The sequence below is a fragment of the Tamandua tetradactyla genome, chromosome 3 (assembly GCF_023851605.1).
Source record: "Tamandua tetradactyla isolate mTamTet1 chromosome 3, mTamTet1.pri, whole genome shotgun sequence".
NCBI lineage: Eukaryota > Metazoa > Chordata > Mammalia > Pilosa > Myrmecophagidae > Tamandua > Tamandua tetradactyla.
Window position 1 is genome coordinate 156,426,336 of NC_135329.1, and position 14,451 is coordinate 156,440,786.

Sequence of the window (14,451 nt, forward strand, 5' to 3'; positions counted from 1 at the left end):
TTCCCTTCTCTTCTCCTTCTGGGACACCCACAACACGTATATTTGTGCGGTTCATGTTGTCCTTGAGTTCCCTGATACCCTGTTCAAATTTTTCCATTCTTTTCCCGATAGTTTCTGTTTCTTTTTGGAATTCAGATGTGCCATCCTCCAAATCACTAATTCTATCTTCTGTCTCTTTAAATCTATCATTGTAGGTATCCATTGTTTTTTCCATCTTTTCTACTTTGTCCTTCACTTCCATAAGTTCTGTGATTTGTTTTTTCAGTTTTTCTATTTCTTCTTTATGTTCAGCCCATGTCTTCTTCATGTCCTCCCTCAATTTATTGATTTCATTTTTGAAGAGGTTTTCCATTTCTGTTCGTTTATTCAGCATTAGTTGTCTCAGCTCCTGTATCTCATTTGAACTATTGGTTTGTTCTTTTGACTGGGCCATATTTTCAATTTTCTGAGCGTGATCCGTTATCTTCTGCTGGCATCTGGGCATTTAGTCAGATTTCCCTGCGTGTTGGACCCAACAGGTTGAAAGATTTTTCTGTCAAATCTCTTAGTTCTGTTTTTCTTATCCTACCCAGTAGGTGGCGCTCGTGGCACACGTTTGTCTGCGAGTCCCACCAGTAAAAGGTGCTGTGGGTCCTTTAACTTTGGAAAACTCTCACCGTGGGAGAGGTTCACCAGCCGAAGTGACTTGGAAGGGTGCTAGCCGGCCCGGGGGTCTGAACGCGGGGAGGGTTTCCGGCCGCTGCAGCCCGGAAGAGCACCCGTCCGAATTTCCTAGTCAGCCCGCGGTGCCAAGCGTGGTGGGAGGGCACCAGCCGCCGCAGCCCGGGAGAGTGCACTGTTCCCAGCCGGACCGGGGTGTCACGTGTTTGAAAGGGACCCCCCCGTCACCGTTCTCCGTGGTCTGGGGATTTCTGATCCAATTCTCTCAGTTGGTCCGTGGGGCCTCACGTGGTGGGGGCACCAGCCACTGCAGCTTGAGGGGACCGCCTGCCCAATTCTGCCAGCTGGCCTGGGAAGGAGGAAGGGAGGGACTCTGGCCTCTTGCCGCCCCGCCCGGGAAAGCCCGTGCCCCTCGGTGATCTCACCGGAGCTGGTTCTCCCAGACAGTCAGGCGTTCCAGGATGGGGTACGCTGTCTTTTTTATCTCTGTCGTGGATCTGGGAGCTGTTCTGTATCGTTTCTACTCCCGTAGTAGCTCTTCTTTAACAGATTAGACGTCACCATGTTCCTTCAACTTCGTGGCTTATATTCTTAAGGGGACCTATTTTAGTTTGCAAGCTACCAGAATGCAATATACCAGAAATGGAATGGCTTTTAAAAGGGGGAACTTATTAAATTGCAGGTTTACATTTCTAAGGCCATGAAAATGTCCAAATTAAAGACAGGCTATAAGAGTGTCCAAATTAAGGCATCCAGGAAAAGATACCTTGGTTCAAGGAGGCTAATGACATTCAGGGTTTCTCTCTCAGCTGGAAATGCACATGGCAAGATCTGCTAGTTTTCTCTTCAATGGCTTCCCCAGACCTCTGTCTGTGCTGTTGGCTCTGTTGGTTCTTGTGGCTCTAAAGCTTTTTCCAAAATGGTTCCCTCTTAAAGGGCTCTAGTAAGCAACCCCACCTTGAATGGATAGAGACACATCTCCATGGAAACCATCTAATCAAAAGTTACCACCCACAGTTGGATGGGTCATATCTCTATGGAAACAATCAAGAAGCTCCCACCCAGCAGGGTTGAATATGGATTAAACAACTTGGCTTTTCTGGTGTACACAATGATTCAAACTAGCACAGGTCCTATAATTTAATCTAGTGTAATATAATCACATTTTAACTAAAGAATTTAATTGATTAATTTAAATTTGCATAAATGACATTAAACCTATATTATAAAATTAATATTATTATTATTATTATTTGACATGGGCAGTCTTGGGGAATCAAACCCGGGTCTCTGGCATGGCAGGCAAGAACTCTGCCACTAAGCCACTGTTGCCTGCCCTAAAATTATTTTTAAACAAAGCAGAGATTCTTAGAAAATGACTAAATTGTGGACAAGTCACTTAGTTTCTTTGTGTACTGACAATGTGCTAGGCCTTTTAGGTATGTTAAAAATTAACTAAGCCAGAAAAATGTTTGTAATTTAATGTCAGTATCAGAGGATCAAATTTGAGCTCTCTAGATAATCGAGCTATGTATTTACACATCTCTAAACTTACGGGGCTAATAATTTTTCAGAGTGAAAAGAAAAATACCTGCTGGTAAGTTGGTGATTCAAAAACATCTCTCAAGTATGCCTTTTCCACCTTTCCAGCATCACTTAATTTGACAGCTTTAAGCTATTAGATACTCTGTCAAATGCTTTGACATAAGGCATCTAAAACGGTCATAGTAAAGGAGGTGAGTCTCCAGGCTTGCCCAGAATTGATATGATTTTGAGAGAATGGGGAAAGTATTGTTTCTGGCTGTGGAAAGAACATTTGGAACAAGAAAAGTGCTGCAAAGGAAAAATGAACTGTTGGCAGGTCTATCCCTGGGAGTGGGCATAGTACATGTCATGGGACAGATCTATAATTGTAACTGCTTTCCCATGAAACTTGATCATTTCTATCATTTGGTGGACTCTTCTCTATGGAAACACACATATAATTTTTGTAACAGATGCTGGCAACATATTATTCACTTTTTCTTTTTAAATTTGTTGGCCAAACATAACTGTTATATAAAGTGAGGTATGTACCATATTGTTTGATGAGATGTATTTCTTATTACATTTCATAAGTTTAATAACCATTCATTTTACAGAATTATCCCTTGGTTCTCCAAGAAACAATTCTGAAACTAATGTTTATGTCATTGCTAGAATGTTTTCCTGCCCCTTGAGACTGAATAACTCATTTCTGGGCATTTGCTTTCACAGAATGAGAGAGGGTAAGAATTCAAGCTAACTCCCCAAGCAGAATTCTGCCCAGATGCACAGTACATGATGCCAAAGCTGCATGGTCATCCCATGGGTAAACACATTTGTATCAGAACAATCACATTGCTTTAATTCTTTATTAATTTATGCAGTGCCATGTTCCTTTATCAAGGCAACCAAAAGGGAGCATTAAAAACAGAAGCAAATGGACTGAAAACTCAAAGAAGCAGGTCTTTCACTTATTTCTGAGACATTAAACAAAGTCAGTAAAATGAATAGTTGTTTAAAGAAGACCTTTTCATCTGGGTTACTTGTTAGAAGAGGGTTTTTCCCTGAGAGAATCCTGGAAAATATGAGAATCCTTGGAGTCTATGTCTGAATTTCTGCAGTGTATGGGACCGTTCTCATACTCTATGGCTTCCTTTTAGATTCCCAGGAACCCAATCTGATAGGGATGTTTCAGGGATTCTATTAGTCATGGTGGGAGGTAAGAACTCAGAGTGGTTCTGTGTGCTCTTGCTGGCTATTTTCAAAATGATGTCTGCATTGAATTTGGAAGGAATTCATGGAACATTCCAATAATGTTCCAATAACTGCTTATGACTAAAGATGTAGATGATAGAAAGTATCCTGGGATTGGATTAGATTGGAATCCAATTGGATTGGAAGAAAAATCCATATAGTGCCATTGATAAAACCTAAGAGAGTTGTGCTGGATTGAAATTCTTATGTACCCCAGAAAAGCCTTGTTTAATCTTGATTCAATATAGTAGGATGATATCTTTTGATTAGGTTGTTTCCATGGAGATGTGACATACCTGATTGTGCATGTGGCCTTTTGAATAAATTACTTCCATGGAGATGTAATACACCCAATTGTGGGTGTGATCTTTTGATTAGCTGGAGATGTGACTCTGTCCATTCATGGTAGGTCTCCATTAGTTTACTGGAGTCCTTAAAAGAGCAGACATAGACACAGACATTTGGAACTGCTTGGAGTGCTGTCAGAGAAAGCTTAGATGCAGACTTTGGAATCCAGGAGCTGAGAAAGCCAACAAAAGCTAGACAGGAATCAGAGCCCAGCAGATGTTGCCATGTGCCTTTCAGTGAGATGCTAAGCTAAGTGATGAAACAAGACTTTGGCTCTAGAGCAGCTATGTCAATACCCACAGATACTTAGAGAGGAAGCCAATAGACAGGAGCTGAAAGCAACAAAACCTGGGAGCAAAGGGCCAGCAGACATTGCCATGTGACTTCCCGTGTGACAGAGAAATGCTGGATGGGAATTGGCCTTTCTTGAGTGAAGATATCCTTTTGTTGAGGCCTTAATTTGGACATTTACATGGGTTTAGAACTGTAGTTGTAACCTAATAAATCCCCTTTATAAAAGCCATTTCTGGTATACTGCATTCCAGCAGCAATAGCAAACTAAAACAACAGTTTTTCAATTTTTGTTGGTTTTGGGTATATAAAACTTTTTTAAGGACAAAATTGGTGAATAATTCTATTTGCAATGCCCCCTTTGATTGTTTTGTAGTGGCTGTCTAAATCAGTATCTTAAGAAGGGTGTGAAGAGTGCAGTGATCAATTAGTGATGTCTGCCATGGGCAAGGGAAAGAGGAATAGGAATGCTTCACATTTACTTGGTATAGGTATTTTAAATGTCCTGTCATTCTTTATAATGAAGGCAGACATAACATATGATTAACTATGACTTTGTTCTTCAATTTTATGTCATGTTCCAAACTGAAGCTTGATAAAGCCACCTATAAATTTTATTCAGTCCATTTGATGACACCCAGAGTAAATCAGTAAGTTAGCAACTGGAATGAAATAATGGAACTTCTACTTTCTTTATCATTTATATAGCCATATTGGGAGAACTAAGAAGACTTTAGATGTATGAATATTTTTCAAAGAAATGATCTATTCCAAGGCAGCATTTAACATTCTGCCTACAACATAGAAACTAGTAATGCATTAGGTAATTTCTAATTTTAAATTCCTAACATTTATAATCATGAATAAATTATATAGAACAAGCAGAATATATTTCTCTGTTCATGCCAATCTCAAACTAGAATTTATGATAAATAAATGGCTCCATCAAAGTAAAGCCATCAAAAGAGACAGTTTAGATGGCAGTAAGAAGTTGGGGAGGAGGAGAAAGAATCACTGCATGGATGAGCACACAAGTGCATATAATAATTATGCTCAGTAATTTCAAATGTTGTTAAATTGGATTTCTTATAGTTCAGAAAAAAATGTTGAAATGTGAGTTTATGCTGGTGTTTCATTATCAGGACTAGCGAGTATACTGAACAAAATTTCTCTCTCATAGACAATTTTTTATAGAAAGTATTTATAGCAGACACTTATTTATTTTTTCCTACTCACTCCCATTTCTCTTCACACTAACTGCACCTTGACTTTCCAAAGGGGAATGACTCACTCACAACCTCAGTCTGTGATTTAGGCCTGGGTTTATATAAAGTTCTAAATAATAAGAATCGCAAAGATTGTTTCAGAGATAGTATATGACATAATTTGAACCTATGAAAAGCAGTAATGGGGTTTTTGCTGAATCGGTTGGGAAAGGGCACTATCAGTCCACCATAGTTTCTAAGTCTCATTTTCTTATGGCAATCTTATGGGGAGAATTTGTATGATGAAGAAGGTAACAGAGAATAAATAGAAATTGAGAGATGGAGACAGATCTTTTAGTATATGAGAGACTCTTTGAGTAAATGGATCTAGTCAAATCCTTGAATCAGTCCTACCCTTGTACTTTTCATCTGGCAATAAATTCTTTATAACTTAAACCAGCTTGTGGTGGCTTCCTGTCACTTGCAACCAAAAGAGGTCCTATTAATAAAGTGTCTGTAGCTCTGTAATTCTGTGAAAGATTGTTAAAGAACTCACTTTAAACTTTGACTAATAATGCAGAGAGATCCTAGATATCTAGGCATTTTTAATGTCATACTCTTTATATCTGGAGGCTAGAAAATATTTCTATACACATAGGACATATCTGTATATTTGGAATTAGGATTTCTATTTAATAATGTTTAGATTTATTTTATAAATAAAAGTGTGTGGTAATTAAAATGATTTGTAGTTATGGCTAGGATGATCACTTGACTGTAGGTGAAAAGACCATGGTGAAAAAGAGTGGGCTTTGGTACTATTAGTTTTTATGGCTAAAAACTCTACTGTGCCAGTTTGAATCTGTTGTGTAACCCAGAAAAGCCAAGTTCTTTAATCCTCATTCAGTATTGCTAGATGGTCACATCACCATGGAGATGTGACCAACCCAATTGTGGGTGGTAACTTTTGATTAGATGGTTTCAATGGAGATGGTCTCCACCCATTCAAAATGGGTTTGCTTATCAGAGCCCTTTAAGAGGGAATCATTTTGGAAAAACTTTAGAGCCACCAGAACCAACAGAGTCAACAGAACAGACAGAGCTCCAAGGAAGTCGTTGAAGGTTCCTGGAGAGAAAGCTAGGAGATGTTGCCATGAACCTTTCCAGCTGAGAGAGAAACCCTGAACATCGCTGGCCTTCTTGAACAAGGCTATCTTTCCCGGGATGCTTTAATTTGGATATTCTTATAGACTTGTCTTAGTTTGGACATTTTCATGGCCTTAGAACTGTAAACTTCCAATTTATTAAATTTCCCTTTTTAACATCTATTCCATCTCTGGTATATTGCATTTCAGCAATTTACAAATTAGAACAGATTTTGGTACCAGGAGTGGACTGCTGCAGTTTGCAAATACCAAACATATTGGAATGGCTTTTTAAATGTATAATGGGAAGATTCTGGTGGAGTTGTGAGAAGCTTGATAGAGAAGGCCTAGAAAACTTTGAAGAGACTGTTGGTAGAAATGTGGACTGTAAAGATATTTCTGATAAAACCTTAGACAAAAATGAAGAATGTGCCATTGCAAACTGAAGGAAGGTGACCTTGTTTTGAAGTGGCACAGAATCTTGCAAAATTGTTTAGTGCTGTTGGTTGAAGTCAGAATTTAAAGGCAATGATCCAGGATACTTAGCTGAGGAAATCTGCAAACTAAATGTGGAAAAGTAGGTAGGCTTCTCCTTGCAGCTTATAGTGAAATGTGACAGGAAAGTGATAAGCTGAAAGCTGAACTCCTGGGTATAAAGAAACCAGAAATTGATGTTCTGGAAAATTCTGGGCTTCCAGAAAGGAAGACCCCAGAGAATAGTGCCCCACATGAGGATTTAACCAAACGTGGAACCAGTCAGCCATTTCAGAAAAAGCCAGTACTGGAGATGGAGTTATCTAGGAAGGATTTGTGGGAAGCCCTTTTGTTTGATGGGCATGATCCCAGTTTATTGCATAGGAAGCCAACAAGAGTGTTGCAGGATCTGTATAACAGAACCACTGCCAGTCTGGAATAAAAATGATAGTAAAAGAACAAATTGGAGGAAAAATAACTTCAGAGGCAGAACTGTGGAAGTTAAGGTTTGAAGGAGAGTGGCTCCACCCAAGAACTTGGAGAGGGTGATTTTCCCTGGAAGGCAGAGGGTGGGCCTTCCCCCTCATTGTAGTGAAGATTTCTGTGACCTCAGGCCTTGGAGAAGGTTGAGTACATTCCTTGAGGATTGGGAAGAACCGGGCTGCCACCCTATTGTTTTGGAGGTGTTGAGCGTTGTGCTCCAGAGATGGCAGAGAGTCTGAGGGTGGCCCTGATGCTTGGAGAGGGTGGAGCAGAGAAAAAGATGGTTTCCCCAATGTCCCCCAAGGTTGCATTCAGACAGAGGCTGGCCACTGCACAGGCCCCTGGAAAGGGTGGGACTGCTGCTTTCTAAAGCCTTGAAGATAAATGACTCTTAGAGTTTGAACTCTAATGGAATGTGCCCTGCAGCATTCCAGAACTGTACGGGTCTGGTGACCCCTGTGTTCCTTCCAATTTCTCCCTATTGAAATGGGGATATGTATTCAATGACTATTCCTCCTTTGTGTGTTGGCAGCAGATAACTTGTTCTGAGTTTTCCAGGACCAGAGTCAGAGCAGAATTCTGCCTTAGGACAGACCACGCCTGTAGCTGACTTTGATGAGATTTTGTACTGTTTCTGACTTTATATTGTATTTGTATTGTTACTGAAATGGTTTAAGTCTTTCTGATATTGCTATGGAATGAATGTTTCTTGCATTTGGAAAGAATATGTCTTTTTGCTGTCCAAAGGGTGGAATGTGCCAGTCTGAATCTGTTGTGTACCCCAGAAAAGCCAAGTTCTCTAGTCCTCATTCAATTTTGTTGGGTGGAAGCTTTTTGATTGTTTCCATGGAGATGTGACCAACCTAATTGTGGGTGGTAACTTTTGATTAGATGGTTTCCATGGAGATTTATCTACCCATTTAAGGTGAGTTTGCTTACTGGAGCTCTTTAAGAGGGAACCATTTAGGAAAAAGCTTTAGAACCACCAGAATCGACAGAGCCAACAGAAAGACAGAGCCCCAGGGAAGCCATTGAAAAGAAAGCTAGCAGACAAAGCTAGCAGATGTTTCCAATGGCTGTTCCAGCTGTGAGAGGAACCTCAAACATCATTGGCCCTCTTGAACTAGGGTATCTTTCCCTGGATTCCTTAATTTGGGCACTTTTATAGCCTTGTCTTAATTTGGAAATTTTCATGGCCTTAGAACTGCAAACTTGCAACTTATTAAATTACCCTTGTAAAAATTTGTTCTGTTTCTGATATATCACTTTCTGGCAGCTTACAAACTAGAACATCTATTGTGTTTAAAATATTCCCTCCTGATCAACCATCCTCCCCTCAAATTTTTTGAAAGTGGAGCTACCCATATGATTAAAAAACCTGGCAATCAAAAGGCAACTTTATTGTTATCTACAAGAAATTCCAAGAACCTCTACAGAAGGCTCTCTGGTAAACTAGTTGGAGCATATGGCTAGAGGCATGACCTCTATAAGTCTAAATTTGGGGCATGAAGACATGTCTGTGGGGAAAAAATTTTAAAAAGCCTGTATAGTCAGAGATGACCCTATCTTAACTGACTACACATTGGAGATACAGAGGAAGTAAGAGAAAAAATTGAAGTTTGTGACAGTGACAATAGTGAAGAATTTGCCACACATGACTGCTGATTTTGAGGCTCCCAAATGTCAAAGCCATGACTCAATAAATGTTAAAGGCTTTGATTCATTTGATTAGTGACTCTGTCACCCTTAGTGAGGGTTGTTACTAGCAAGGAAATGGTTAGAAGTGGGTCTAGTGTAAGAATGGGGTATTTGGAGGAGATAAATTTTCCTTGCCAATAAGTATAGATACAAAATATTTTGTTCACTGAATAAAAAAATTATCTTAAGGACCAGTTGTTCATGGCTCTTTATTAGAGTTTGACTCATGACTTAATGCTCCCAAAGTGTTATCCTATCTTGATAGCCACTCACTGTGCTGAGCTCCCAACTGCTATTGTTTTCCAAGGAGGTGTGCCTGCCATCTAAACATTAATCACTTTCTATTCTTGTGGCTATATTAAAGTATTTCATAATTCAACAGTTATTTTAAGGTTATTTTACCATTTAGTTGTCAAATGTAGCAATACAGTAGAGCAGCCAACCCAACAAAGTTGTCTCATGAGGAAGTTCTGGTATACTATATTTCATAGTTGTTGGTGTCTTAGTCTACCAATTAACCATTAGTAGAATTTGTGATTGGGAGTGATGATGAGACAGTCTAAGAAATTTATGTGATTTCAATTGCCATGGACCTCACATTTGAAACTTCTATGGAAACTCATGAGTCTTCATTACCCACTCGTATGCCCACTTCTCACTCTTTTGGGAGAAATGGGCATTTTGACAGACCTGACAAAGCTTCTTAAGAATTTTCGTCTTAGTTTGATTGAACTGGATAGCTCATGAGAAAAACAAAATCAAGTGCATTGTGAAATTTATAAATGGCCTTGTATTAGTTTGTCACACCTCTGAGAAATGAAGTGCCTTTCCTGAGGCTTGTGACTAAAGTTCAAAGTAATTTTGTCTATATAACTGTTGTTTTATTTGGTGGCATATACCGTGATTAAGCTTATTACTGATTTTTAATAACAAAGACTATTAATTGACTACTCATGTACAGCAACTGCATATTTGATATTTATTTAAAACATTTCCTTTGATAACTGGCTAGCTATACATTATTTCACTATCATTTTAATGGTCATGACATTTAGCGATTATAACATACATCCTTGACTTTATGCCATATTTTATACCAATGATTAATTTTATTCTTTCCCTGATAATACTGGGATCTTATAATGCTACATTTACCTCCTCTCTTCTTTTATGTTATTGTTGCTGTGCATGTATTTTTTAAAATTTTTTATTAATTAAAAAAAAATTATAAGAAAGAAACACAAACATCCCCAACACATACACTCAGCAATTCACAATATCATCACATAGTTGCATATTCATCATGATCATTTCCCAGAACATTTGTATCAATTCAGAAAAAGAAATAAAAAGACAACAGAAAAATAAAACAAAAACAGAAAAAACAATTTTACATACCATACCCCTTACCCCTCCCTTTCACTGATCACCAGCATTTCAAACTAAATTTATTTTAACATTTGTTCCCCCTATTATTTATTTTTATTCCATATGTTCTACTCATCTGTTGACAAGGTAGATAAAAGGAGCATCAGACACAAGGTTTTCACAATCACATAGTCACATTGTGAAAGCTATATCATTATCCAATCATCATCAAGAAACACAGCTACTAGAACACAGCTCTACATTTTCAGGCAGTTTCCTCCAACCTCTCCATTACGTCTTGGTTAACGAGGTGATATCTACTTAATGTGTAAAATAACCTCCAGGATAACCTCTCGACTCTGTTTGGAATCTCTCAGCCATTGACACTTTGTCTCATTTTACTCTTCCCCCTTTTGGTCGAGAAGGTTTTCTCAATCCCTTGATGCTGGGTCTCAGCTCATTCTAGAGTTTTTCTCAATCCCTTGATGCTGAATCTCAGCTCATTCTGGGATTTCTATCCCATGTTGCCAGGAAGATCCACACCCCTGGGAGTCATGTCCCATGTAGACAGGGGGAGGGTGGTGAGTTTGCGTGCTCTGCTGGCTGGAGAGAGAGGCCACATCTGAGCAACAAAAGAGGTTCTCTTGGGGGTGACTCTTAGGTCTAATTTTAAGTAGGCTTGACCTATCCCCTGTGGGGTAAAGTTTCATATGAACAAACCCCAAGACTGGGGGCTCAGCCTATAGCTTTGGTTGCCTACACTGCTTATGAGAATATCAAGAATTCAACTTGGGGAAGTTGAGTTTTCCCCCATTCTCACCATTCCCCAAAATGGACTTTGCAAATACTTTTCCACTCACTGATCAAATCATTCTGGGATTCATCAGAGCATCACCTGGACAAACCAACAAAATCTTACGTCCTATACAAAGTTCATGTACTTAAGGTGTTCAACCAACTATCTACATAAGTTATATTAGGAGATGGACTAGTCAAAGTATAAATTTGTACCAATAAACATTTTTGCTTTAGTCTCACATAAGTTGAAATTTTAAAATATTAATTACCATCTATTTTTGGCACACTGCAATAATGACATTCTTTTGTTCTTCCTCAGGTAAAAACATTTTTTAAATTTGTACATTTAATCACTATCATTATACACTCTAGGCATTCCTAGTTTATACCATCTCAATCTTTATCATCTATCTTTCTTTGTGATTTCATTTATGCCCCAGCCCTCCTCCCTCTATCATTCTCATATGAAGCTTCATTCAGTGTTTTAGCATAATTGTATCACAGTTAGGTAATATTGTGCTGTCCATTTCTGAGTTTTTATATTCAGTCCTGTTGCACAATCTGCATCCCTTCAGCTCCAATTACCCAATATCTTACCCTATTTCTATCTCCTGATGGTCTCTGTTACCAACGAAATATTCTAAGTTGATTCACTAATGTCAGTTCATATCAATGAGACCATATAGTATTTGTCCCTTTGTGTTCTTGCCTTATGTCCTTTGAGTAGAGACAGCATATAGATGGGTCCTGTTTTTTAATCCATTCTGCCAGACTATGTCTTTTGATTGGAGAGTTTAATCCATTAACATTCAGTGTTATTACTGCATGGGTAGTACTTTCTTCTACTATTTTGCCTTTTGGATTTTATATGTCCTATCTAATTTTCCTTCTTTTTACCTTTACTCATAGTCTTCCTTTCTACACTCTTCTCCACACCTCTCTCTTCTGTCTTTGTATCTGTCTCTAGTGCTCCATTTAGTATTTCTTGCAGAGCTGGTCTCTTGGTCACAAATTCTCTCAGTGAATTTTGTCTGAAAATGTTTTAATTTCTCCCTCATTTTTGAAGGTCAGTTTTGCTGGATATAGAATTCTTGGTTGGCAGTTTTTCTCTTCACTGTCTTCTTGCCTCTATGGTTTCTGCTGACAGATCTGCGCATAGTCTTATTGGGCTTCCCTTGTATGTGATGGATTGCTTTTCTCTTGCTGCTTTCAAGATTCTCTCTTTCTCTTTGACCTCTGACATTCTGATTAGTAAATGTCTTGGAGTATGTCTATTTGGGTCTATTCTCTTTGGGGTATGCTGCATTTCTTGGATCTGTAATTATAAGTCTTTCACAAGAGTTGGGAAATTTTCAGTGATAATTTCCTCCATTAGTTTTTCTCCTCCTTTTCCCTTCTCTTCTTCTGGGATACCCACAACATGTATATTCATGCGCTTCATATTGTCTTTCAATTCCCTGAGTCCCTGCTCATTATCTTACATTTTTTCCCTATATTTCCTGTTTCTTGCTGGATTTCAGATGTTCCGTCCTCCAGTTTATTATTCCTATGTTCTGTCTCTCGAAATCTACCATTGTAGGTTTCCATTGTTTTTCTCATCTCTTCTACCTTGCCTTTCATTCCCATAAGTTCTGTGATTTGTTTTTCAGACTTTCGATTTCTTCTTTTTGTTCATTCCTTGCCTTCTTTATATCCTCCCTCAATTCATTGATTTGGTTTTTGATGAGGTTTTCCATGTCTGTTTGTATATTCTGAATTAATTGTTTCAGCTCCTGTATGTCATTTGAACTGTTGGTTTGTTCCTTTGACTGGGCCATATCTTCAATTTTCCTAGTGTGATTTGCTATGTTTTGCTGGTGTCTAGGCATTTAATTACCTTAATTAGTTTATTCTGGAGATTGCTTTCACTTCTTTTATCTAAGGTTTTCTTGCTGGATGAATTTGTTTTCTATCTGTTATTTGACATTCCGTTCAGTTTTATCTGGACCTTTAGCTTAAGTTTTGTTTAACAGAGGAGAATTTTTCAGTTCTTGTTTTCTTTTTCTTGCCCTGCTTGTATGGTGCCTTTCCCCCTGACCCTTAGGAGGGTCTACTTAGATTTTATAGACCCCAGCCGGATTTTCCCAGACCAAACTGGCCTCCTATCAGGAGGAAAGAGTCACCTGCATTGGTTTTCCCTGAGGGTGAGACCCAGAAGGTTGAAAGACTTTTCTGTGAAGTCTCTGGACTCTGTTTTTCTTATCTTGCCCAGTATGTGGTGCTTGCCTGCCTGCAGGTCCCACCAGTGTAAGATGATGTGGTACCTTTAACTTTGGTGGACCCTCCCTGCTGGGGGCATGGTGGAGACAGAGGAGAGGTTGTAGGCTGGCTTTAATGGCTTCAAATTACCAAGCCCTGGTGTCTGAATTCCTTGAGGGAGGGATTCCACCTGAGTTGGGCTTCACCCCTCCCCTGGGGAAGGCACAGGCTCCAAACAAGCCCCCAAAAGAGCTCACTTCTGCCTATGCCTGGGGCAGTTGCAGCCTGAGAAGTCCTGCCGCTATATCCAAAGGCAGTCAAGCCTTTTTAGAAACACAGCCACAAAAACCTCTGTGTTCTTCTTTTGCTTTCTTTTTCCATCAGCCCTGCCTCCCTGGTACTGGGGCAAAAATGAGTGACCTCCACTTTGACCAGGTTCACTTGAGCTGGGGGCCTATTTTTAGTGGTCAGAATTCGTTTATTAATTCCACAATTGACGTTTGATTGTGCTCAGTCCCTGCTGCTGGTAAAGTTCCTTTCCTTTCCCTTCTGGGAAGTAGCCTGTGGGGGAGGCGTCACCAGCCGCCACAGCTTTGGGAACTAATGGTTCTGTGGGGGCTCATAGCTGGTCCAGCTGGTGCAGACTGGGATCGCTGTGTGTCTGGTCACTGACGTGGCCCCAGGAGCTGTTCTGTACTGTTCCTGGTTATTTAGTAGTAATTCTGGAGGACAAACTAAAATGCACACATTGTTAAGCCACCATCTTGACCCAGAAGTCTGTGCATGTATTTTTGATTCAAGATGAGAGTACATTTATTTTTGTCCAATTAATATTCATTATTTTGCACCAGATACTTGTCCATTCACTTACACATGTCTCTTCATTTCTTCTAGCATTTTGGATTTAGTTTTCCTTCTGTCTGAAGATATTTAGAATTTCTTTTAGTGTAGATATGATGACCATA